This window comes from Excalfactoria chinensis, chromosome 3 (genome assembly GCF_039878825.1).
Source record: "Excalfactoria chinensis isolate bCotChi1 chromosome 3, bCotChi1.hap2, whole genome shotgun sequence".
Classification (NCBI taxonomy): domain Eukaryota; kingdom Metazoa; phylum Chordata; class Aves; order Galliformes; family Phasianidae; genus Excalfactoria; species Excalfactoria chinensis.
Window position 1 is genome coordinate 33,854,538 of NC_092827.1, and position 22,935 is coordinate 33,877,472.

The following is a 22,935-nucleotide window of genomic DNA, read 5'->3' on the forward strand; positions in this document are numbered from 1 at the left end:
CAGACATCTTCAGTGTCATGGAGCTTTACTCCTGAACACTTGAAGAATCCTGAGAGCTTGATCGCATATTTGAGGCAGGAATGTTGCGACACAGGCAGATCTCAGGAGGCACAAATGATTTGGGGCCTGGCTAATGCTTATTGGGCCTTATTCAATTTTGAAGCTGAGAGAGAGAGTCTCAGAGCTGAAAAGGCAGAGAGGGAAAAAGTTTTTGAAGCTGAGAGAGAGGGTCTCAGAGCTGAGATGGAGAGTCTCAGAGCTGAGAGAAATGACCTCCTATATCAGCGTGACACCCTCCGGTCCGAACTTGATGCCCTCTGGTCCAGGCAAGACACACCCCAGTCTGAGCGAGATGCCCTTCGGTCCGAGCGTGACACTCTCCAGTCCGAGCGTGACACTCTCCAGTCCGAGTGTGACACTCTCCAGTCTGGACATGACACTCTCCAGTCCAAGCGCAACGCCCTCCAGTCTGAGCACGACGCCCTCCAGTCTGAGTGTAACAACCTCCAGTCAGAGCAAGGCTCCTTCCCGAGCCCAGGCGAGGCAGCCTGTAGCGGAGCAGCGCAACCCCAAGCGGACGTCACCGGTCTCAGCTCTCCCGGTGGATCTGTTCCATATCTGGAAGGGGTTGGTGCGCTTCCAGGCTGAGCAGGCGCCCACCGCTATGGCCATGGGGCAGGAGAACTGCACTGCCCCCATCCAGCCCACTGGAGGCCCGGCCGTCCGGCATGAGGGGTGGCCTTAGATGTGGCTGAACGGGAGAGGTGGCCAATGCTTCATCTTTATACTGATTCATGGATGGTGGCAAATGCCTTATGGGGGTGATTGCAGCAGTGGGAACAAAACAACTGGCAACAACGAAGAGGTAAACCTATTTGGGCTGCTGAACTGTGGAAAAACATTGCTGCCCAAATAAGAAACATTGTTGTAAAGGTGCGCCATGTAGATGCTCACGTGCCTAAGAGTAAGGCTACTGAAGAACATCAAAATAACCATCAGGTCGATCGGGCTGCCAAAATTGAGGTGGCTCAAATAGACTTAGACTGGCAGAACAAGACTGAATTATTCCTAGCTCGATGGGCCCATGAGACCTTGGGCCATCAAGCAAGAGATGCAACATATAAGTGGTCCAGTGACCGAGGGGTGGACTTAACTATGCATGCTATTGCTAGGTCATTCATGACTGTGAAATATGTGCCATAATTAAACAAGCCAAGAGGATGAAAACTTTTTGGGGGGAAGGGCGATGGCAAAAATATAAATATGGGGAGGCATGGTAGATTGATTATATCACCTTGCCATGATCTCGCAATGGTAAGCGTTATGTGCTCACCATGGTGGAGGCAACCACTGGGTGGCTTGAAACATACCAGTACCCCATGCTATCGCCCGAAATACCATATTAGGGCTGGAGAAGCAAGTTCTATGGAGGCATGGTACTCCAGACACTGCCCCAGCAGTTCCACTCCTATCCCTGTCACCTGGGCAAGAAGCAGAAGCCCATGGTGAGGATGGTGTGGATGTGCCAAGTGAGCCACCCCGCAGTGAGGGGGCTCATCCTGCAGCCACGAGGCCTGGGTTCGCTGTTCCCCTATGAGGGTTTGGAGCTGGACTCTCCAGGCCAGGATGTGAGGCTGCTGGCACAAACGTGTGCCCCGGTGGCGCGGTGATAGAAGTGCCGCTTGCAACACCGGAGGCCTGGGTTCGAATCCCCGCTGTGGCACAAGTGGTAGAAGTGCCGCTCTGCTACACAGAGGGCTCGAATCCCGGGAGTTGGACTCGATGACCTCTAAGGTCCCTTCCAACTCGCACAATACTGTGATACTGTGATCACCTGCTGGGGAGTTTCTTGCTGAGCCTCTCCTTGATGCTTCTGTTCCACTGAAGGGAATGGATGACTTGGAGGATGGCCATACCACCAGCAGTGATGCTGGTCTGCTTCTACGCTCTGCTTATGCTCTGGGCTCCTGCCTGACATCCAGATTGATGGAGACAGACGAGGACAGTCCCAAGAAGTCCTCCATGCAGCGGCCCTGTAGCTTAGGAAAAGGATGAGTGCACTATGATGTGGGGGACGCCCCGCTAGTGCTGCCTTTCCCCTTTCTTCCCTCCACCGTTATCATATTCCTCTTTCTGGCAGTTTTGCCATTTCCTCGATTTAGTAAATAATAGTGTGTTAAGTTACGGAGTTTTATTTTCAGCCTAAAGATTTGCATGAAAATAGATATAAATTGTTAAGAAAATAAGGTTGCTGATTGCTCACGACTATATATATATGTGTGTGTGTATAATAAGCATAATGTAATGATGTAGAATAAGGGGTGGAATGTCATGGTTTTGCAATGTTGTAATTTTGCTATCAGTATTCCACATCATAACATCATGTTAAGCACAGATAATTTTGACGAATCTGCTGCTCACAGAAAGAAGACTACATGTCCCAGGGAGCACCACGGTCAGTCATATGACCAGGACTATATAATCTCACTTCAGTGCTGGACTCGCTCTCTTGGATCCTGCCAGCCAGGGGGAGAGCCGTGTGGGAGCGTTCCAGCCGTTTCGCCTAGAGTTACAGTAGGCCTTTCGGTTTCGGGACTCACTCTCTCTTATTTTATTTGATTTGTTAGCCTTAATTCCAATTATATTGCATTATATTGTGTTATTCTGTATTCCAATATAGTATTTAGTAAAATAGTGTGCCTCCTTAGATCATTGCCACTGTATTTATTTTCTCTTTCTCTGTTTTCTTTTCCTTTTGGGATAGCGGCCCTGCAGGCCGTCTATACCCCTGTCATGGGTGCCGGTAGATTTTAGGGTAACCTTTGACAGAGGGAATTGCTATTTGATCCTTACTTAGGGTATAACTGGAGCTCAAAGTACAGGGTTACCTTGCTTGCAAGGCTCTCTTTGGCACAACTTCAGATTGGGGAAGGCTGTACAATTATGGCACAGAATAAGATCTTCAGAAGGAAATGAAGATCTTTCAAGCCTGAAGAAAAAAAAAAAACAAACAAAAAAAACAAAAAAAAACAACTGCCTTTCCTGCTGAAATAACAACAAGCACTTTGGTGTGACTCAGTGGTGTGAATTCCAGGAACCATCTATGAGATGCATCTCTTCATTATAAGCAATTAGGTCAAACCTCAGAATAGAACCCACAATTCTGTTGCTTTGGGTCATTAGGCATCAAGGATCTCCTGCTCCACTTCTGCCCTGGACAGCCATGGTGACAACCACTGCTAATCGCAGTTAGAATCCAGCTCTGGAAATGGGGAACAAGTCTGTCTCTTAGAGAAAACAGAGCTGTTACAGCTCTCAGCTCTGGAGGCGCCCTCTATTCAACTCTTCTCGGGAAATAATGTAGAATCCCAATGTGGAAATAACATGAGCTAAAGAGGAGACAATCTAATGCAAATGGTTCAGGTGGGAGGCCAACAGTGCTCTCTGTGCAGATCTAAAACAGTATATGGAGATACCACAACAACTTTAAGACTCAACACACATCTGCCAAGGAATTTCCCTTCTCAAGTGCTAGCGCTGTGAGCTCAGAACTGAGAGCAGCTGGTTGCAATGAAAGAATCATCACTCAAGAAGATACCCTCTACCTGGTGTATGCTGTGGAAACTGAAGCCAAGTGCAGGACATGACATAACATGTGAGCACTTCCTTGGATCTCAAAGGAGGCAGCGCCACAGTATGTGCAGTGATGGAAGGTGCCAGCAGCAAAGAAATTCCTGGTCTAATCATGAAACAGAGGAAGAGGTAGTATGGCCAGAAGAATAGAAGCGATATGAGAAGTGAGATAAAAGAAGTATGTGGTTGATAGCATCTTACAGACAACACAGTTTTTAGAAGAAGGAGGGGAAGTTGAGCAGCTGTGAAAGAGAGAGAAGGAAAAGTAGGGCTGATTTTCCTGATAGTCAGGTCATGAACAGTTCCCAAAACCTGTCTAGTCTGGCTGGATGTCTGCTATAAAGAAGCAAAAAACAATGAATGTAGCAACATAAGAGGAGAAAAAGGAGATATTAGGGTGTAGGGTATTAAGTAAAATTACAAGTCTTCCAAGTGCAATAAACAGCGATAAAGCTATGGAACTGAAAAGTTTATAGAGGAATTACACAGAGATTGTCCACTCAGACAAAATCATTTAAAAGAAAAAAAGACTTTGGCTCCTCGCGAACTTCTTTTCTGGTAGAAATCCCACAGACACTGATGGGAGGTCAGCTTTACAAATTGAGAATTTAACATGAATTGCAGCTCTGCGTAAACTATGAGAAATGCTGCTCACAGAAAGAGAAAATGCAGGATAATTAGGTAATTGGGGAAGTGGGGGGAAAGAACATTACAGTAACTATGCCAAAAGAATAAATAGCAACACTGTCCTCTGTAACTTCTTGGAGAATCTCTGTGCAACCTGCAGTGATTTCTAGTTATGTGGTCACCCTTTAACACACGGCCCTGGTCTCCAGTTTGGCCACATACATCTTCTTTGCACTCTCATCCCTTGCTGCTTCTCGCCGCAGACCTCAGCTGTAAACTGATGGGCAAGGATCCTGCTGTGAGTTTGTGCAGTGGCCAATGTGGGACCCAGCCGGGACTCGGGGTGCTGCCAAGTGCTCCAACTCCACAGTTAATGAGGGAGGCTGATAAAGAGACAGGAGACAAAGGCTTTCCTCCAAGTGAGAAAACTCTTAAGCAGAAAGCTGGTCTAGCTGAGAAGTCTCTCTCCATGCCAAACATGCTCAATAGCACAGCGCGGCGCAGTGAGCAAGCCGTGAAATCCACTGGCCTTTCAAATGAAAACATTAAAAAAAAAGAAGCGGGAGAAGAAAAAAGGAAGACAAGGCCAAGCAGAGTGGGGAAGGCTGCAAGCAAACGCTCCCTTCCCAAAAGGACGGCATCTTGACTGGACATTGCCCTGTGGAGCCTGCAGAAGATGCTGTTCTCTGCAAGAGTCAAGTTAAAATACAAACCTGCATTTGCACATACATGAGTTCCTTAAGTGCATCGAAGAACTAAAGAAATTGCATTGAACCTGCTTCATTGTGTGTGCGCTCCACTAATTTCCAATTGCAGTTTCTGCTCCTGCTCTCAGTCATCATCGGGATGACACACTGACATTCAGTATTGCCATGTTAAGAAATCTAGAGTAACTGGAAATCATATTAAGAATATTTAAATACAGTCCATGTCTATTTAAGGTTTGAATACATATCATTACAAAATGGCAAAATTAACCCAACCTAATTCTCTCAGGGATGCATGAAGATCTAAACAACCCCATCCAAACTGGATGTTCTCTCTTACCACCCACTCAAATAAACAAAACAATCCAAAACACGTCAGGGTTAGTTTAGGTTGCAAATGGTAACACAATCAGCATTCAATCCCCATGCCCAAATGCAGTTCACTCCCTGGTGTGGTGCAGATTGTGCCACAAGGAAGGCATGGCCCCACTGTAGCCCCGCACCATGCCAGCAGCCCACCTGCCATGGTCACCACATTGCTCCTTCCCAGTGCCCCAAACCATCCCTTGTGGGCATACAACAGTGCAGTTACTGGGCTCGCCAGCCCTGACAAAGCCATTACTGCAGTACTGGGGCAAGCTGATTTCCAGCAGCCCCAGATAGGAGATCTTCGCTCCTGGAAACCAGCGCTGTCAACAGCATGCCCTTTGTTGTGTGCATGCACAGCTTGCTGGTTGTTTTGGGTCTCAGTTGTTCTATTTTGAGGAGAATCTTTAGTTTTAAATGAGTAATCTGTTTTCGAGTGATTTCTCCACGCTGGCTCCACCCTGCACTGTAAACTAGACATTACCTTATACAAGAATGAATCCGCTGCATTCCTCCGTCTCGCTGCCGAGCAGCACATTTCCTACCCTCGCAGCCCAACCAACAGCAGCACACGCTCCCCCACCCCCCCCTTCCCCCTCCGTTTTCTTTTTCTTTCCTTTTTTTTTTTTCTTTTTTCTTTTTTTTTTTTTTCTTCACTGCCTCACTGTGTTTTTGTGTAAATGATCTCACATGACTCAACAAATCCATCTGCCTGGAGCAGGCCGAGTTTGGAGCCTTCCCAGGAGGGAGGAGAAGAATTGCTTTGTGGAAAGGACCTGGAGCTTTGCCCTTTCTCTGGCTCAAATTACCCGCCTGTCAGGCCTGACGGATTTGGCTAAAAATAAAAGGAAGCGGGCCGTGAAAAGGAGATGAATGAGCTCAGCAGTTCCTTAGATAACATAGGCCCGGTGTTGCCCAAAGCTCCCGGCGCAGGAACTTCAAATGCTGGGCATGTAAGCGCAGGGCCACAGCCGAGGTGAACTTGGACGCTGTGGGGAGAAAAGCAAAACCCAACCGTACGCCGCTGGAAATAACTGGATTAAAGGCACGCACGCAGAACAGGAAAGCTGCCTGCTGTAGGTTTGGGGCTTGTAAAAGCCCAGATTTACGGCACTTCCACGGTGAGTGGGGTCTAGAGGATGTGGTGGGGGATGCACCGAGCCATGCGTGATGTCAGCCTCCTGGCTGCGCCAGCTCTGCATGGAAAGTCATCTGTGCCGATGTGTGCCCAGCGCTGCACTGGGTATTAAGCACTTAGTTTGGCAATGTAATGACACACTGTAACAATCTGTAATGCGAGGCAGTCAGCAAAGCCCTGGCTCTGCAAGCTATTCCTCCTAACCATTAACCATATGTTTGGCTCCACCGTCACCCGAGTAAGCGGGTGTTCCAGCACACCATCTGGTTTCTATCCACACAGGCAACTGCAAAGCACATAGCATTTCCCCCCAGAGCCGCATGTTCCTCTCGAAACCCCCTTTCCTGCTGCCCTCCCTGCCCAGCCCCCTGCTCCCCATCTTCCTCCTTCACCCCTCACAGCATTGGCCTCTCCTCCCAACACACCATCCTGCTACTGGCGCTTGAAATGCCATCTGCAAAACATGTCTGAAGACTGGGGATGCCACAGCGTGCAGCACCCTGTGCACCGTGAGCACACGCTGGGATTGCATCGCCCAGCACTGAGCCTTGATGTGTTGTGCTACAGAATGGACACTGTCCTGACAGACCCTGGGGCTGCTGCAGCACCCATTGTGTCCATTGGCACCAACTCCATCCTGACACTGCACGAACCCTTGAGACTCCATCAAAAGAAGGATAATTAGCAAACTACCCCAAATGGAGCTTACTAAAAAAAAAAAAAAAAAAAAAAAAAAAAAAAAAAAAAAAAAAAAAAAGGTAGAGAAGAAAGAGGAACAGAATGAGAAATGTTGAAGGAAAAGGAATGAAAATATTTACTTTCCCTGTGATAGCTAAACAAACCTTTTCTGAAACTATAAAAAAAAGCTTTCAAGTGTTACATTTTAGAGGACCTTGTACCATATGTTTACTTTATGATTCTATGAATTCTAACTACTATTTATGCTTTTTAAAGCACTTCCATCCTTATGTTTATTTCTGGAGTCACCTATGGGAGATCAGCAGTAATTCTCCTCCCAGGTTGTTGGCCAATTTGAGATTAATCATGACCTAATGTAAGTATGCAGGGATGCAAACAACACAATATTCAACAAATCCCACACTTGCTGCTTTAAAGTAAGTTCATACTCCACTATGAGTCACACATACAGTGTTTATCCAAGTTACCAAGTGCATTACATTTGCAAACATATACACATCACAGCCGTAAGCACACGACTGTTTACACCAAGACACATTCCTACGGCTGGATATTGATTTTTTAATAAAATGTCATTACGCTGATGTTGATACAGCAACTATCTTTCCAGAGGATGCAATTTAACATTAAAAAGAAGCTGGCTGGTGGAAATACTAAATCCACACCCATTCACACACTATTTAAATGTCCTTCTTGGGCACGAATACAGAAATGCAAAGCTGCAATTGCATGTTGTTGGTTTTTTTTTTCTTTTTTCCGCCTAGCATCTAACAAAGAAAATGCAACGGAATCTCCAGTTAAAATCAGCTCAGTCTAAGGCAACCAGCTCTGCCAATCTGCTCCTCAAAAAAAATTGTGCTGAAAACCAATAGTCTACACTGTCAAGGATACATGCTTTTCTACTTCCTCATACGTGTGAAAAATCAGTGTGTGACAAAGCCACTGTAAGCCATTATCCTGAAATCAAATAGACATGGGGAAAACCCTTGTGTTCCAGAAAAGCCTGATGGCTTCACCAGGACTGCCTAAGAAATGTGAGGGCAGGATCTGGCTCCACTTAGGAACTGCACCGCAAATAGCACTCCAAATATCCCCCCTCCAGCCATCTCTGCCTCTCAGTTAGGAAAATAATTAGAATGATTAAAAACATAAGAGATGCATTTTAGCTAACAACTCACATTTCTCAACAAGTAGGGTCTGAATATATTAAAGATGATATTTTAAGGTAATTTTGCCAACATATTGGTAGTATATTTAAACACCACACATTACAATTGCTACCATTCTGCAAGAAGAAATTGCCTTCATTCATACAAAACACCCAGTGTTAGTCTGCTACAGTAAAGATACAGGTATGGGTGTTTTAGAAGATAACAATCTGTTCTGAGCCAGAAATCTTTTAAGACGGGGAATTCAAGGGAAATAGTCACAGATTCAGCATTTCGTAGTCTGAAGGGACAGCTAATAATTTGACCTTCTTCCACAGGCCTGGAGCTTTCTTCCTACATTAACGAAGTTCTAAGATCCTGACTCTTAGCATAAAAATGACAACACCACAATTAAATAATAACAATTTAAAAAAAAAAAAAAAAGAATAACTTCAGTTTTAACAGCCTTAGATGATGAAAGATGTCCCAGCCCCAGCAACAATGTCCCATTCAGAAACCACTCCTGCTGCCAGAACACTTTCATTCTCTTGCTGGGTCTGAATTAATTTAGCAGCCAGCCATCGGCTCTTGTTATACCTTGTCACCAACCTCTACCACTCAGTTCCTGACAAAAGGCCACTGTCAATCTGAAATCTAGCCAGTTTTTAAAGCATAATAAACGAGCAGTGTCACATTATTACCTGAATCCACCGAGTCCTCCTGCCAACAATGATGTTTCTGCAATCACATTTTTCTGTTTTTAAAAACTTCTCTCTTGCCTCATCGCTCTGTGTGAAAACCAACACAAAAGAGAAAACTGATTAACTGGATGAGGTTATCTATTATTTGTATTGCAGCAGTTAGACTTCCCAGCTAATATTTTAGACATTTGGGTTGTTTTTTTTCCTACTAAGTGTCATGAAAATCTCAAACAAGAAAAAGTCCTTTTTGATAAAATTGCTTACTGACCAACCAGAGCAGACAGCAGCCTAACAGGGACAGCAACTTGCTTGCAAAGCTGTGAGAGAGAACTCAGCTCCCTGAGCCCAAATCCCACATCTACCCCCCAAGGATGGCAGCACAGTGCTACCAAAAGCAGGCACACAAGGGAAGAGGGAGCCTCTTCAATGTTTCTTTCAGTTTCGTTAGTAAATACACACCACTAATAACCATAGTAGCAATGTAAAAATAATACCTGTAAAATTACTTAATCATACAGTTTCCCTGAACTTGAGTCATACAACATTATTTAGGTGGTGATTTTGCTTAAAATTCTCAAAAGGGTCTTTTTGTGCCTGTGCTCAGTACCTACTTCACACGTTATTTGTTTCACACTTCGGTGTCAAACTCTTCTGATGCACCATAATGGACACTTCATGAAAGAAACTTCCACACTTAAATAAGGAAGAAAAAAGCCAGTGTGGTAGAAACCCAACTGAAGATACCGTCTCATAAAAAAACCACTAGCCTCTCTGAGTCACCTGAAGACACATCGTAAGTGAAGAAAAAAACAGGACTGGAAATGCCATTAACGTCAATATTTCATTGCTTCCTCTGAAAGCAAAAAAAACAAAAACCTTCACACCAGAAGATGCAACTCAGCCACCTGCACATGATCCCTTGCTCACCTCCACATGGAGAAACAGAGTACAGGTAGCTTCATAGCACAGGGAGATATGGCTGTGACACCCTTCCTGCCATACTCGTGCTCAGTTGTTCAGTGCGCTCTGTCCATCGCCAACATGAGTGTCTGCCAGAGAGAGCTCTGTTGCAAGGTTTTGGTCACAACAGTCTGCCTGGCTCATTTCATAAAGAACAAAGTGCCTGGAAAAACTCAACATGTTCTGGCAACCCAGAGATTTTCAACCTAGGTCTTGCACTGAGAAGAACTGACTTCTAAGGAAAATGAGCCTTGCTGTCCATGACAAAGACCTGCTTAATTTACAAGCTTTCAAAAGAACAAAACTAATAATAATAATAATAATAATAACAACAACAATCAAAATATTCTTTACTGAGTAGGTGTGAAAAGATTTGCAGCTTCCTGAGCAAGGACCAGGCTAACCCTGTGCCTGTGCCAGGAAACCTCCATACCGCAGCCCCAGCAGCATGAAGCCACCAACACTGGATTCAGTGCAGCCAAGAGCTAGGCCAAGGGGGAGAGCAGAAAATATACTGGAGTTAAAAACTTCACTGCCCAGGGACAGGAAATCAGAGGTTGGGTGGGGAGAAAGTGATGAGACGCACAGAGGGCTGCAGGTTGTGCAGTGGCTGTGAACCTTCTTGGAGTTGATACAATGCCAGTTGACACTATTTACCATTTTTATTCACTTCCTATGTTTTTAACTCTTTAACTTTATAAAGGTAGGTTATAAGAAATAACATTGACAAGGAGATGTGCTGGAAGAAACACTGCCCATAGCAGCTGCACTTCCCCTCGTGCATCCCCTGCCACACAGTGCTCCGGACATACCTGAGCTGTGCGCCAGTGCCACAAGAGAAAAGCAAAGGAAAGCACTGACATTTGCTGGCAGTGAAGGTGCAGCCACGCTGTGGCTTCCCACTATTTCTACAGCCATTGGGATAGGCCAGCTGAGCCCTAGAGGGCTGCCACAGGGCAGGGCACACAAGTCTCTCAGTCCAGCTTTTCCCAAGCAGTTGCTAATGGCAAGCTTTTACCCATCCTGAAACCCTGTCTTCTCTCAAGCAAAACACATGACTGCTCACAGAAAATGCAAAAAGGAGCTGCATTTCCATTGCATGAAATATTATGTGATACTGAGATGTCTCCATGGCAAGGCTGTGATATCCCCACGATCCTTTGTCCTTAACTTTAGCTCTCTTCCTGTAAAAAGTGGTAGCGCTTCCCAAACCATTAATCAAACTCTCAAGCATGACAGCGATAAACGGAAAAGTTGGTGAGGAAATTACAAACTTTTTTAGTAGGGCTTGAGTGGTGTTGTCCTAGGGCCAAGCACAGAGCAGCAGGAAGAAAGCATGACACTGGGAGCTCAGCAGGCTCTTGCTGAAAGAGCAGCACAATCACGGATCCACAAACAGCCCGTGCAATTCCCAGGCTTGGATCAGGGCTGCACAAATCCTTTCTACATCTTGATGATTCACACTGTGACCCCACTTGTAATATTTTCATCTCATTGTGTATGGAAATAAAATTAGTAGTAAAATGTTGGAATGGTCCTCAATATTATGCTGAGATGCTCACAACCCATAGCAGAGCACACTCCTATGGTCAAGTCAATGCATGACGCAGAAAGACTGTTCTAAAAGGTAAATAATTCAGGGCTTGAATTCTTTAAGGTAAATAATTTAGGGCTCTAATGAACTTGCTGACTGCAAACACGGAGCTGCACTGCTAGGAACCCTCCAAACTGCCCTACATGCAATCCTCAGGAGTGCAGAGAAGAAACTGACAGTAAAACGGTACCTTCGATGTTCCTGGCTGAAGTAGCAAGGGCTCACTCACTCCCAAACAAAAGGAATGTCAGATAGGAAAAGGCAGCTCCCATGCTCTGCACTGTGCCCTCAAGCTTCTGCAAAGGACGTGCAATTTAAGGAACATCACTTGGGCAAGGAGCAGAGGTGGTCTGTGAAGCACTAAAAAAGCCTCTCATGGACAGCTGAAATAGCAGTTTGGTCCAGAGTTGCTAAAAGCACAAGTGGCATTGGGTGAGGCTAGAAGCTCTTCCCCATACTTGTACAGAACTGGCTGTTGTCAACTGCTTTTGTCAACACCCAGTAATTCCTGAGCATCCATCCATCAAAAATCTTTTCAGTGGAACAAAATCCTTCAACAAATCACAAGATCAATCCTCACCAACTCTTACATTACCAACAAGTCTCAGCCTTCATCCTCTACTGCCAAGGAGTCATTCCCCAAGAGCAACTACTCCTGAGGAAGCAGGGAAACCATATGAAAATGGGAATCATAGAATCATTACAGAATGGCTTGAGTTGAAAGGGACTTTGAAGCCCATCCAGTTCCAACCCTTTTGCCACGTGCAGGGTTGCCATCCCCCAGCTCAGGCTGCCCAGGGCCCCATCCAACCTGGCCTTGAGTGTCCCCAGGGATGGGGTACCCACAGCTTCTGTGGGCAGCCTCACCACCCTCTGAGTAAAGAATTTCCTCCAACTTCTAATCTGAACTTCTCCTTTTCTAGTTTAAAATTATTTCCCTTTTCCCACTACTATCTGCTTGTGTAAAAAAACTGTCTCCCTCGAGGATGTGGTGTATTGTCAGATGGCTGCAGACCAGTGCTCACTCCATGCCCATAGAAGATGTCACTTCATGGCTGGCAAAAATGTGTGTCACCAGGATAGACGAGGAAGCTGGAGTTATCCCAGTGCCATTCTCTAGGTAATGTTCCCAAAAGTGGAAGTAAATCTGGGGCAAGGTTGCATCTGACAAGATCCAGGGTGTGAAACAAAAACAACCCCCAGCGGTTTCTTTGTTCCCCAGTAACACTACTCAACTGAAAAACATTTTGCAAAGTAGTTTACACCATGCAATAAGAGTTTGTTCTAAATGCAATGCTTGGGTTGCGGTGTCTCAAGAGCTGGCAAGCACAGCTCCATTGCCAAAGCAAAATGCCATGCTGAGAAGTATGTGCTAGTCTGTGCTTCAAAACTGAAAATCCAGACACTGGAACAAGGAAGGAAGCACAAAGTATTCATTTCAAACCTGTGATATTTGTGAACAGTAATTGTGCTCAAGTCTCCACACAAGTGGTTGGTTGATACCTACCCAGGAACAGAGCTGAAAAACAAAACAGTCTGCAAATCTCTGCTAAGTGAAGTTTCTGTAATCTCACTGTATGCCATTTCCTTGTTTACGTCTCATGATATCGGAGTTCAGCTTTTGGAGCAACACAACTAAGGAACCTAGAAAGTGAAATGTGATCTTATTTATGAAATAGGAGAGCACGCTGCAAGCAAGAATTTGTATGCACACACATCCAAATCCTGCTCCTCAGTCAAACACCCACTCTCGAAATCCTGTACCAACCAGATCAGCAAATGTGCACATGCTTGCACTCTTGCAGAAACAATAGTCTCTTTCAGCCCATACAATCTTCTGAAGAAACAGGCTAAAACGTCATGGGAGAAGTTAGGAAATATCTGCAGAAAACAGTTCACAAGATGAAAGGCAGAGTGAGGATTTTAAATTCTATGAGTGTGTGACATGGAGCAGAAATTCACTGCTTTGTCACCTATCCACTCTGGCAAAATGTTTACGATGGAGAAGGGGCTTGCCACAGTGGAAAACAAAGGTGGGACAACCCTCTATAACCAGGGTGTTTCGGGCGCGATGCAGCTCTCAGAGGCACATGGCAGATCTCAACGCCACTCCCTTCTCCCATAGGGATCTCCTGTGGCAGGCAGAGGGAGGCAGGCTGAGCCTTCTGCCCCAAGCACTCCAAAACTCCAGGCACTCCCGCCCCAATCCTGCTCTGCTGCTGCTCTGTTTTTTAATTAAACCAGCCCAAGTTTGGAGCTGCTGTGGGGCTAAGAAAAATGATGATGTGCTTTGTGTCTTGAAATGGCACAGCAGAAACTGCCATGGAAACAGCCAACAGACTGAGGGGACAGAGGCAAACTCCCCACCATAAGGCTGGGGAATTGAGGACAAAAAAAGGAAGTTGCAATGATGTCACTACACATAATCCTTCCAAAGTTCACCTCTGGAAGACTCATATTCAAGAAAGTGAATATTGAATTAGCAGGGACATGGGGCTGGCTGCTGGCAATACCCCACAGAAGTCACTGTGGACTCTCATCATTCAGCATTTATTTCACATACATCAGATCTCCAAAAAAGCTACCAGAAAGAAAATTGCCCCATTGACAGTGGTAGCACTGAGTACTCACAGAGATTTAAAATAAGCCCATCTCTACAAATCCTTCTTCTCCTCCAAAAGGAGCTTTTAGCTCCTGCAGGAAACAAATGCTCCCATACCAGTGTCTATCTTCTAGGCGTGCACCCACACCGCCTATTCTACGCAATCATCTGGTGTGCATCTTTGTACGGGATTGCTTGTGTTAAGAAAAACATCTATTCTTGCAAAAACACGGTGGAGGTTATAAGCAGCAACTGTGGCTTGAACTCTGCCTTTGTCTTGCATGGAGCAGACAGTATAACCGTTGGTATTCTTAACTCTCACACCCGTCCCTAAGCTCACTCACCCTCTCTGCAGGATTTAAGCAATTAATCTAAACCTGACTGTACATATTTTTCAAGCCGTAGGAGTAAATCAAAGTATTATTTGATGCATCTGATTATACAGACACCATATGAGAATGTGAGAGCTGATCAGACAAGCATACAAGTTGCTTTTTCACTTCACAGCTCCTGGAGTCAAAAAGGGTGTGTAGGACCCTGATATATACCAGATGTTTTAAAGTAAGGTGGAAAAACTGGTGTGGACGCATTTGTCCATGGTGAAAGCTCCCTGACAGCTACCAACTGGCAACGCTTCAGCAGGCAGCCCAGCTTTGCCTGTGAAAGATTAAAAGCCTAATGGAAGGGGAATAGTCACAGCTTTTATGCAGACATATAATCCTGCTCTCAATCCTGCTCAGTTTTCCAGAAAATAAATTTGACAAGTCTGTCGGCATGATGCAAGAAATCCTCAACACGGAGCCCATTTCATTAACTGTATTCTTGCGCCATTTAAGAAAAATTGATTACTTTAGAAAAAAAAAGTTTGGGCAGGAGCTCATCTGTGGTTTCACCCCGTTCCACACTGAACCAGGGGAATGAAAGAACAACAGTCTGCAGATTTTTGTTTGGATTTTAAAGAAAAAAAAGAAGAAGAAAGAAAGAAAGAAAAAAAAAATCAGCTTTCACTTCAGCTTACAGAGCATTCAATCACCTTCCCTGCGCTACATAAGGAGACTTCAAATCCCTGTCTTGAAAAACCAAGCTTCATTCTGTAGTTATAATATAGGGGCCGCTTTATTTTATATATATATTATACAAATAATATAGATATACACTATCTATATTATATATACTATATATACTATATATATAGTGTGTATATATATGTATAATATAGATATATATAATATATAGATATAATATATATAGTATATATATATATATTTTTTTTAAGGGAAAAGGCATCATAAAATAAAAAGAAAATGATCCTCGATGAAAGTGTATTTTCTTGGGGACAGGACTATGCATGCATCATTTAAATTGCTGTCATGGGTGAAGCTCAATGCAGAGAGTTCAAGTCTTCCAAGGATTCTTGTATAAGTCTAGAAGTCCAAAATATTGCAAAGGGTAGGTTGATGCGGCTGTCCCTGACTGTGAGGTGTGTGGGTGTGGGAAGGGAGGACGGCTGCCTCAGCCAAGGACATCCACACACTGGTGGAGCAAGCTGAAGCAACTTCTTCACAGAATGTCGTCCCCGTTCTTTTTCTACATAGTATTTGCAATCATGAAATGAGGTTCTGGAGGTTTAACTACAGACTAGTGCATTTACACTACCCTTTTCTTTCAGTCAGCACTGAAATCAGCCATTCCTGCACAGGAAATAATCCTTTGTTCATTAAAAACACACTTTCTCTCTCACTATTCTGCAAGGATACCCATGCCTGATCCTCACTTTTTCCCAGCACCACCTTCTGCCTGCATTGAGTCCTTCAGTCTATGGTTCCAGTTGCATCTCCTTTTCAATGAAGGCATCTGTTAAGACTACTGGCTCCGATTTTCAAGTTCCCAGTTATCAGTTTCTTCAAGGAAAAGTGTTTGGATGCTATTAGCTGTATGAGAAAACATGCATTTACTCCATAACCAAGAGCTTCTGAAACACAGCTGTTAGGTTCAAATCTCAGTTCCTGAACTTTTCTTTTTGTTGCCTCATTATGTTTGTTGTATCTTAGCAGAAACCAGAGTACCTCCAGCATAGAGCAGAAGCCATTATGTTTCCAGTTCTGTCTAATGCTGACTGGCCAACCAGATGCAAAATGTTGAATGGACCTGATGTTCTCACTTCAAAACTTCAACAATTTTTCTGTTGCTTCTAGGGCTAGGTGCTTGTGGTTTGAGTTACCAATGGGAGAATGGAACCTCACAGACAACACTTAAGATTACTCCCATTACTGCCCTCAAAAGAAAAAACATCCAGAAGAAGGCAGGCATGAAATAGCTTAATTCAGACACCCAGGAAAGGCTCTGTACTAAGAGAAAAAATTAAGTGCAATTAATTGAAATAAAGAGTAAACCCCCAGTAGGTAATCTCTTTAATCTTAAGATCAGGCTCTCACACAGAAGTCCTGACCGCTGACTTTAATCATGCAGGCACTGACTTCACACCATTGTTATCTTCCAGCCAGACCGCTCCAGTTCAGAAGCCTTTAATATTTCCAGCAGAATCCATAGTCTGAAACTCATTTTTTTAACTACAGTCATGCGAAGAAAAGAAAATCTAACTCACTGTCGAAGAACAAAAATACCAGATCAATGTGCACACAGTCTTAGAAATATAACTCTAATCCCTCACTTGCTAAGAAATCTCTCTCAAAGAAATGTTTATGTTAAAATTTAAAGTTATGTTCAACATTAATCTTAGGGAATTTTACAACAGAACAGACCAATTTTAAAAGGATTCTACAGTTTTAATGAATTCCTAGAACCCATAGACTGAAATTAAATGGGGGTGGGGGGACCCACAGTGTTGGCTAGACATATTTCAATATTTGTTACCATAGAAACAAGGCAGCAGATTTAGGTTTTGGAGTTATCCTTGCAATAAAATATTAAACTTCTTACAGTTTTTGCATATGTATATTATGGCAAGAACACTGTCAATTCTGATAAAGCCCAAAGCATCTTAATTATTTAACAGGGCTTTAGTGGATTATCTTTTTTCTTTTTTTTTTTTTTTTTTTTTTTTTTTTTTTTAAGAATATCTTTTTAATTTATTTCTTTTTTTTCTTAAGAGGTTGTGCTTTGAAATCTTCCAGTATCTCCTAAATACCAGAGACACTTCTGGCTGACAGAGCAACATACTGGAGATGCATACGAGATAAAAGATTGACTTTACCACAGTGCAGCAGAGAAGTTGTAGAGAAAAGAAATGAAAGCATATTCTGATAAAGAAGATTCAACAACAATCAAAACTATAACAATTAGCAACTCGGATAGTTTTGCTGGCTAAAAGAACATTGAATGTTATACTCCATTTCAAAAACAGCTCATAGTTGAAGTTTGATTTTTTCTCAATCCTAGCAATGGGAAAATACTGAAGTACAGAATTTAAGTGATTTAGATAACATCTTGACTCTTCAGTGATATCAAGAATTTCTGGCAGACATCTGAGAAATGAAACAAACACATCGTCCTTTCATGCTTTAAGAGAGCATCAACAGTTTTATGCAATTCATAGCACACCCAACACATGAAAGATTAGCAATTCAAACCCAAAGAAAGGACAGGCGTTTGCTTGAGCAATCCCCTTCAAAGAGGAATGAGAGAGAATGCTTGTTCAAACAGTGCCAGTGGTCCACGGACTCTTAGCTTATCCTGTCACCCAGAAGAGCCCTGGATGCCATCAGCTGCTGAGCACGGTGGCAAACACCAATGCTCATGCAAGCTTAAGCTCAGAGCTACTGGAACTGGATGTGTGCAATTGATACTGACCCTGATTTCACAGCTAAAAGCAGATCCATGTTGCAGCCCTCGCTTTCAATTTGGATTTGAGAAAATGTGTTTACCGGAGGCTTGACACGAGGCTTCCACATGAGGAAAAAATGAAAACCTTGAGAGCAAGAGCCATAAACCACACAGCTGTTTCAATACCGTATTTCTGCACTGAATGGGACCAGGAAAAAGACCGATAGAAGCAAAGCAAACCAGAACAAAGAAAAAAAGCTGAGTGACTGAAACACCCTCTTCTTCCAGGAATTAAACAATGGTTTTTATGAAGTGTGAAGATAAGCAGTGGGACTACCATTTCCTAATATTTCTGAGGTCAGCCTTCTTGCAAAGGTTCTCAAATAGCCAATTAAATGTATGCAGCACCCATTAAGCTTTTATATTCAAGTGCACACCATCTTCTTAAAAATGCCCAATAGCTTAAGCCTCTTAAAAAAAAAAGGTTAAACTTATTCTTGAAGGGCTGCAAGACAATCCTTTAACTAATGGAAAATCTTCAACACTTAGAAAGAGGAAAATGGTAAGACATCTTAATTTCAAATGAGTCAGAATTTAAATGTCACTTCCTGCATGTTACATTGATTTGAAGAACCTTGCATTTTTGTTTCCTTTGGTGTGGTTAACAGTGGAATCTTTTTAGAATACATTTCTACGGCACTTACTGCTGAATGTTTATGTTTTGCAACTGTTTTGCATAATTCTGAACACAAGAAAAGCAGAAAGTGATTTCTCTTCTGTAAAGAAAGGGAGAGAACTGAAAAGTAGCACTCGACTATGGCTTTCAGTGAAGGAAGACTGGAAAAAAACTATCCCAACACTCAAGGGAAAAAACACACAATGTCCCTTCAGTGACAGTTTCAGCAAGGTAAAATGAATTTAATTTTTTCCAAGCAGTTACATATACGTGTTAAATGCAGAGGAGCACTCTGTACCATAGAGAATTCACTGATCTGAGTCCACAAAGGCATTGCTATCAACGTGCAACTGAGAGGTGGGAAGTTCTTCAGATGTCTGAGCAAGTTCTGGGATGACGTGAGATACACACAGCAGATGTTGTCAAAGAGATGGTATTTCATACATGCATTCAAACATAGAGCTGTAGACCCCCTGATGTGCCCTCCCGTAAGCTCTCTGGGCCTGCCCTGTGTGAGCAGTAACCATGGGACTCAGCACTTTCATTTTCCACTGCTCCTGCAGGTATCAACAATGCTTGTCCCATCACTGTTCTCACCAAGCATTTGTAAGTCTAGGTTTTGTTGGAAGAATCACTTAAGAAACACAATGTGGCTTTTATAAACTTTTCTGTAGAATTAATACATAAAAGTAAAATAAAGCAGAAATGATTATATAGATGCATTGTAGGTATATCTTGGAACAAAAGAGCTATCATTCAATCAGACCTCTCATCTGATAGATACCTCTCTGGCGCTTTGTCAAAAACTGAGAGACACACGCACAGAGTGATGGCTTTTAAATCATTTGACAAGAGCCTTGCTGATCTGAGTGACAGCTGGCCCCACTGGTGGTGATGGCTTTGGCTGCTGTACTGGGATGCCAGGCCTGCCCCTAGCCACCCCCAGCTCTGGGAGGGCAAAAACAAAGGGGAGATAGCAAGTCCTTTGCACCAGTGCTGCTGAGCACCAATGCAGCCCAATGGTGATAACAGCTGAGCTGTGTGAGCCTCCCAGATTCTAGGGATATTTGGTCTGCTTAAAATATATGTTTTAGAAAATATTCTGGGAAGATAAAACAGGAAGATTCGTTTATCTCATAACACAGGCAGAAAATTGATCTAAACCAAATAAAAACTCAAAGTGTGTCAAAGAAAATACTTTTATACACAACATGCAATTTACCACCTAGTAACTCATTCCAGTTTCTATCCTGCAGGCCAAGAGCTCAGCTGGCCTCCAAAAGGTATTGTATGAAAGTTTCCTACCTCACTGAATTTTTGGAAAAGAACATAAAACATTCCAGTAGTCACCCAGTAAGAGTGAAAGCCAAGATTATCACAAGTTGTAAAGATGTTGTATTCAAGGCCAGGATGGATGAGGCCCCGAGCAGCCTGATCTACTGGGTGGCAACCCCGCCCACAGCAGAGAGGTTGGAAATGCACAAGCTTTAAGGTCCAAACCACTCTACAATTCTATGTTTACACTTCAAGGTGGGCAAGAGTACTGCTCTTTCCTCTGAAGCATCCTGCTGCTGGTCACCAAAATAAAGACATGAAACTGGAGTATGTGGGCAAGGATATGAATGGATCAGAAATACATACAACTTTTCTATTACTGGAAGATTAAAATGCAAGAGTTGATGAATGAGAAGGATTAAAAATAGAAGGAGAAAAAATAAACAAATGATTAATTGCTAGGAAAGGAAACTGCTGATTTACAGAAGAGAAAATTAGTAGGATTTAGGAAACTGCAGAGAATAAGCAGTGCCCGACATGTGGGGTGGGAGCATCTGGCATGCAGGCGGCATGTCAGTATAGCACATGCCCCAAAGCTCAGCTCTCCCCTTCTCCTCCTTGTGGCCCCTGTGTGTACAGAGGCTGCAAATCACTGGCTTTAAAACAACAAGCTGCGACCTGTTTTAAATAATACCCTATAATGTGAAACAAAAGAAACTGATCTCTTTACTCAACTTAACACTTCCATGTGGTGTTTCAGTAGTCTGGTAGCTCTGTCATGCTTATATCCTGGTATTCCAGAGTTTTGTGGATATTTCTAAAAGAAAATGGGTACTTGTCTATTTCCATTTAAGAAGCGATAAAGAGGAAGGAAAACTGAAGGCATTTTTAGCATATTTACATTTAGTTTTTAGGATAGAGTATCTCAGATGTGATCCAAGCTTCTGGTCCTACTGGTTTTGTTTAGCAGCAATTAAGATAATCAAACTCTTCAGCCACAGACATACAACCAGCAAGCACCTCAAGGCAGCACACGAGTGGTAATGCAGCACCTACTGTGATCAGTCGTTTGCTCAGTGCCTTCAATCCATTTGTTTTTTGTGGGGGATGACAATATAGAGGGGAAAAAATATAAGATACGCCATGAAGCTGTGAAAGCACTTCACGTTTTAGCGTAACACCTGATTGATTTGTTCTGTTTTGTTTTTAACTCAATGCCATTTTTAAATCACTTATAAAAATACTTCTTCAGTTTAAAAAAGAAAAAAAAGAAAAAGAGAAAAAAAAAAGGTACAACGGACTATATCTTCTTCGGGTTACACTCATGAATGAGCCATTGTTTGCGATGGAAACAAGCACCTGGATCAATTCATGGGTATCCAGAGAAGCACATTCATTTCCTTTCATAACACTGACTTACAGAGCTATCACCAGCTCCTGGCCCGTGAGCGGTCTTGGTGCTGAGTACAAAACCTCCCGCACCACGCATAGGCTGAACACCTGGGCTTTTGGGCTGGCAGCAGGGAGCTGGCGGCTGGTGGAGCCCAGTCTCCATCTTGCCACAGGCCAAGAAGCCGCTCCCAGCCCCACAGAGGATGTTAAGCCACCCAGGTGAATGCTTCTCATACTTTTGCAAAGGTCCATTGTGAAATACTGCAGCAAAGACTCATTAAGAAACCATTTTGTACTATCTCTGACAGATCTCACATTTACTCTCACAAGGCTTTATATAGGCTCATCCCTGTGACAGCCAAGTACTCTCTGGGGAAGGTAAACAGCAGGATCTGGATTTGCATGGAGAGCAAGTCAGGGAGTAAGTAGTCTGAGGCTATGCAGAGGCATCCCTGTGCTTCTGCTTGAGCACAACCTCCTTATTAAAAAAAAAAACAAAAAGCCAGACAGTACAGCAAGGACACTTCCCACCTTATCTATTGTCTGGTCTGGCTCTCACATCTTTTAGGCAGAAACTGCTCATCTTCTGCTACCTGAAGGATAAGCTCAGAAGAACTGGCACAGTGCCACACACCAGGGGGATTCAAGCTCTGTACAAAGGCCCAGACCCAGTGCACCATCACCCACTCAGCCTCCTTGCCCCCACCACACCAACTTCCCAGGACCTCCAAACTCCCCCTCCATCCTCTGGCAGGAGCTTTCTTCTGAACACAAGGACTCTCAGCACTGTGTTTCAGAGGGACTCCAGCAGCAGCAGCTCCTGCTCCTCTCAAAGAAAGCCTGTATAAACATCAGAGTCTCAGCTGAAGCACTGTGCCACCTTGATACATTTTTCACCCTGGCAGACAGGCTACTCACTGCCTTCTGATGAGGCACCTTCCCATTCAACTTCAGTAAGCAGAAGATTTTTTTCTCCTCAACAAAACTAATATCTAGGGGAATTGGAAAGGTCATTTCCCATGAGGAAACGCAGCACGAAGAGCAGTAGTAAATAATTTTGAGAACCTGATATATGTAATAATCCACAAGAAACGAACCAATCTCATTGTGATGCTGTAGGCTACAATCCAGTATATTTTCCACTCAGTAGTGCTACGCAGTCTCCCTGTTAACTAGACAAACTCCTGTATTTGATTTAATGGGAATCTGTCATTTTAAGCAAAATGTACCAGGCAAGGTTTACTTAAGCTATCAGGTATTTAAATGAAACTGAGGGGGGAAAAAAATAAAAAACAGAGCAGGTATTACACATTTCAGAAAAGGACAGCTAGAGCAGTAATTGAGTTGAAGTGGCCAAGAGATTAAGCAATAGAAAATTGGAAGCAATTAACATACAATATTCAAAAACTATTAAATCCATACTGAACTCAACACAGGGCTCACACAAAAGGATGTGGAGATGAAAAGCTGGTGTTTTGCATAATCAGCACCAAGATATTTCAAACTCAGACATTGCAATGCAGGAGATGGGAAATGCCACAGTGAGAGAAGCTGCTTGCAGAACAGTCATGTTGGTAAAGTGGACAGGGAGGAACAAGGCACGAGTGCCTGTGCATCACTCACACCACCAGAAG

The 22,935-nt window shown here is 43.5% G+C and overlaps 1 protein-coding gene across 4 annotated transcripts in view; it reads right to left on the reverse strand.

Annotated features, from left to right (window-relative positions):
• Window positions 1-22,935, reverse strand: part of BACH2 (BTB domain and CNC homolog 2) — a 179,383-nt gene that overhangs the window by 131,608 nt on the left and 24,840 nt on the right. For 2 of the 4 annotated variants that reach the window (XM_072332077.1, XM_072332075.1), the window contains exon 2: window positions 9,020-9,106. The exons of the other annotated variants lie outside the window; for them this stretch is intronic. The gene's annotated coding sequence lies outside the window, so the exon portion shown is untranslated. The remainder of the gene's footprint in view (window positions 1-9,019; window positions 9,107-22,935) is intronic. 4 annotated transcript variants of the gene reach the window in all.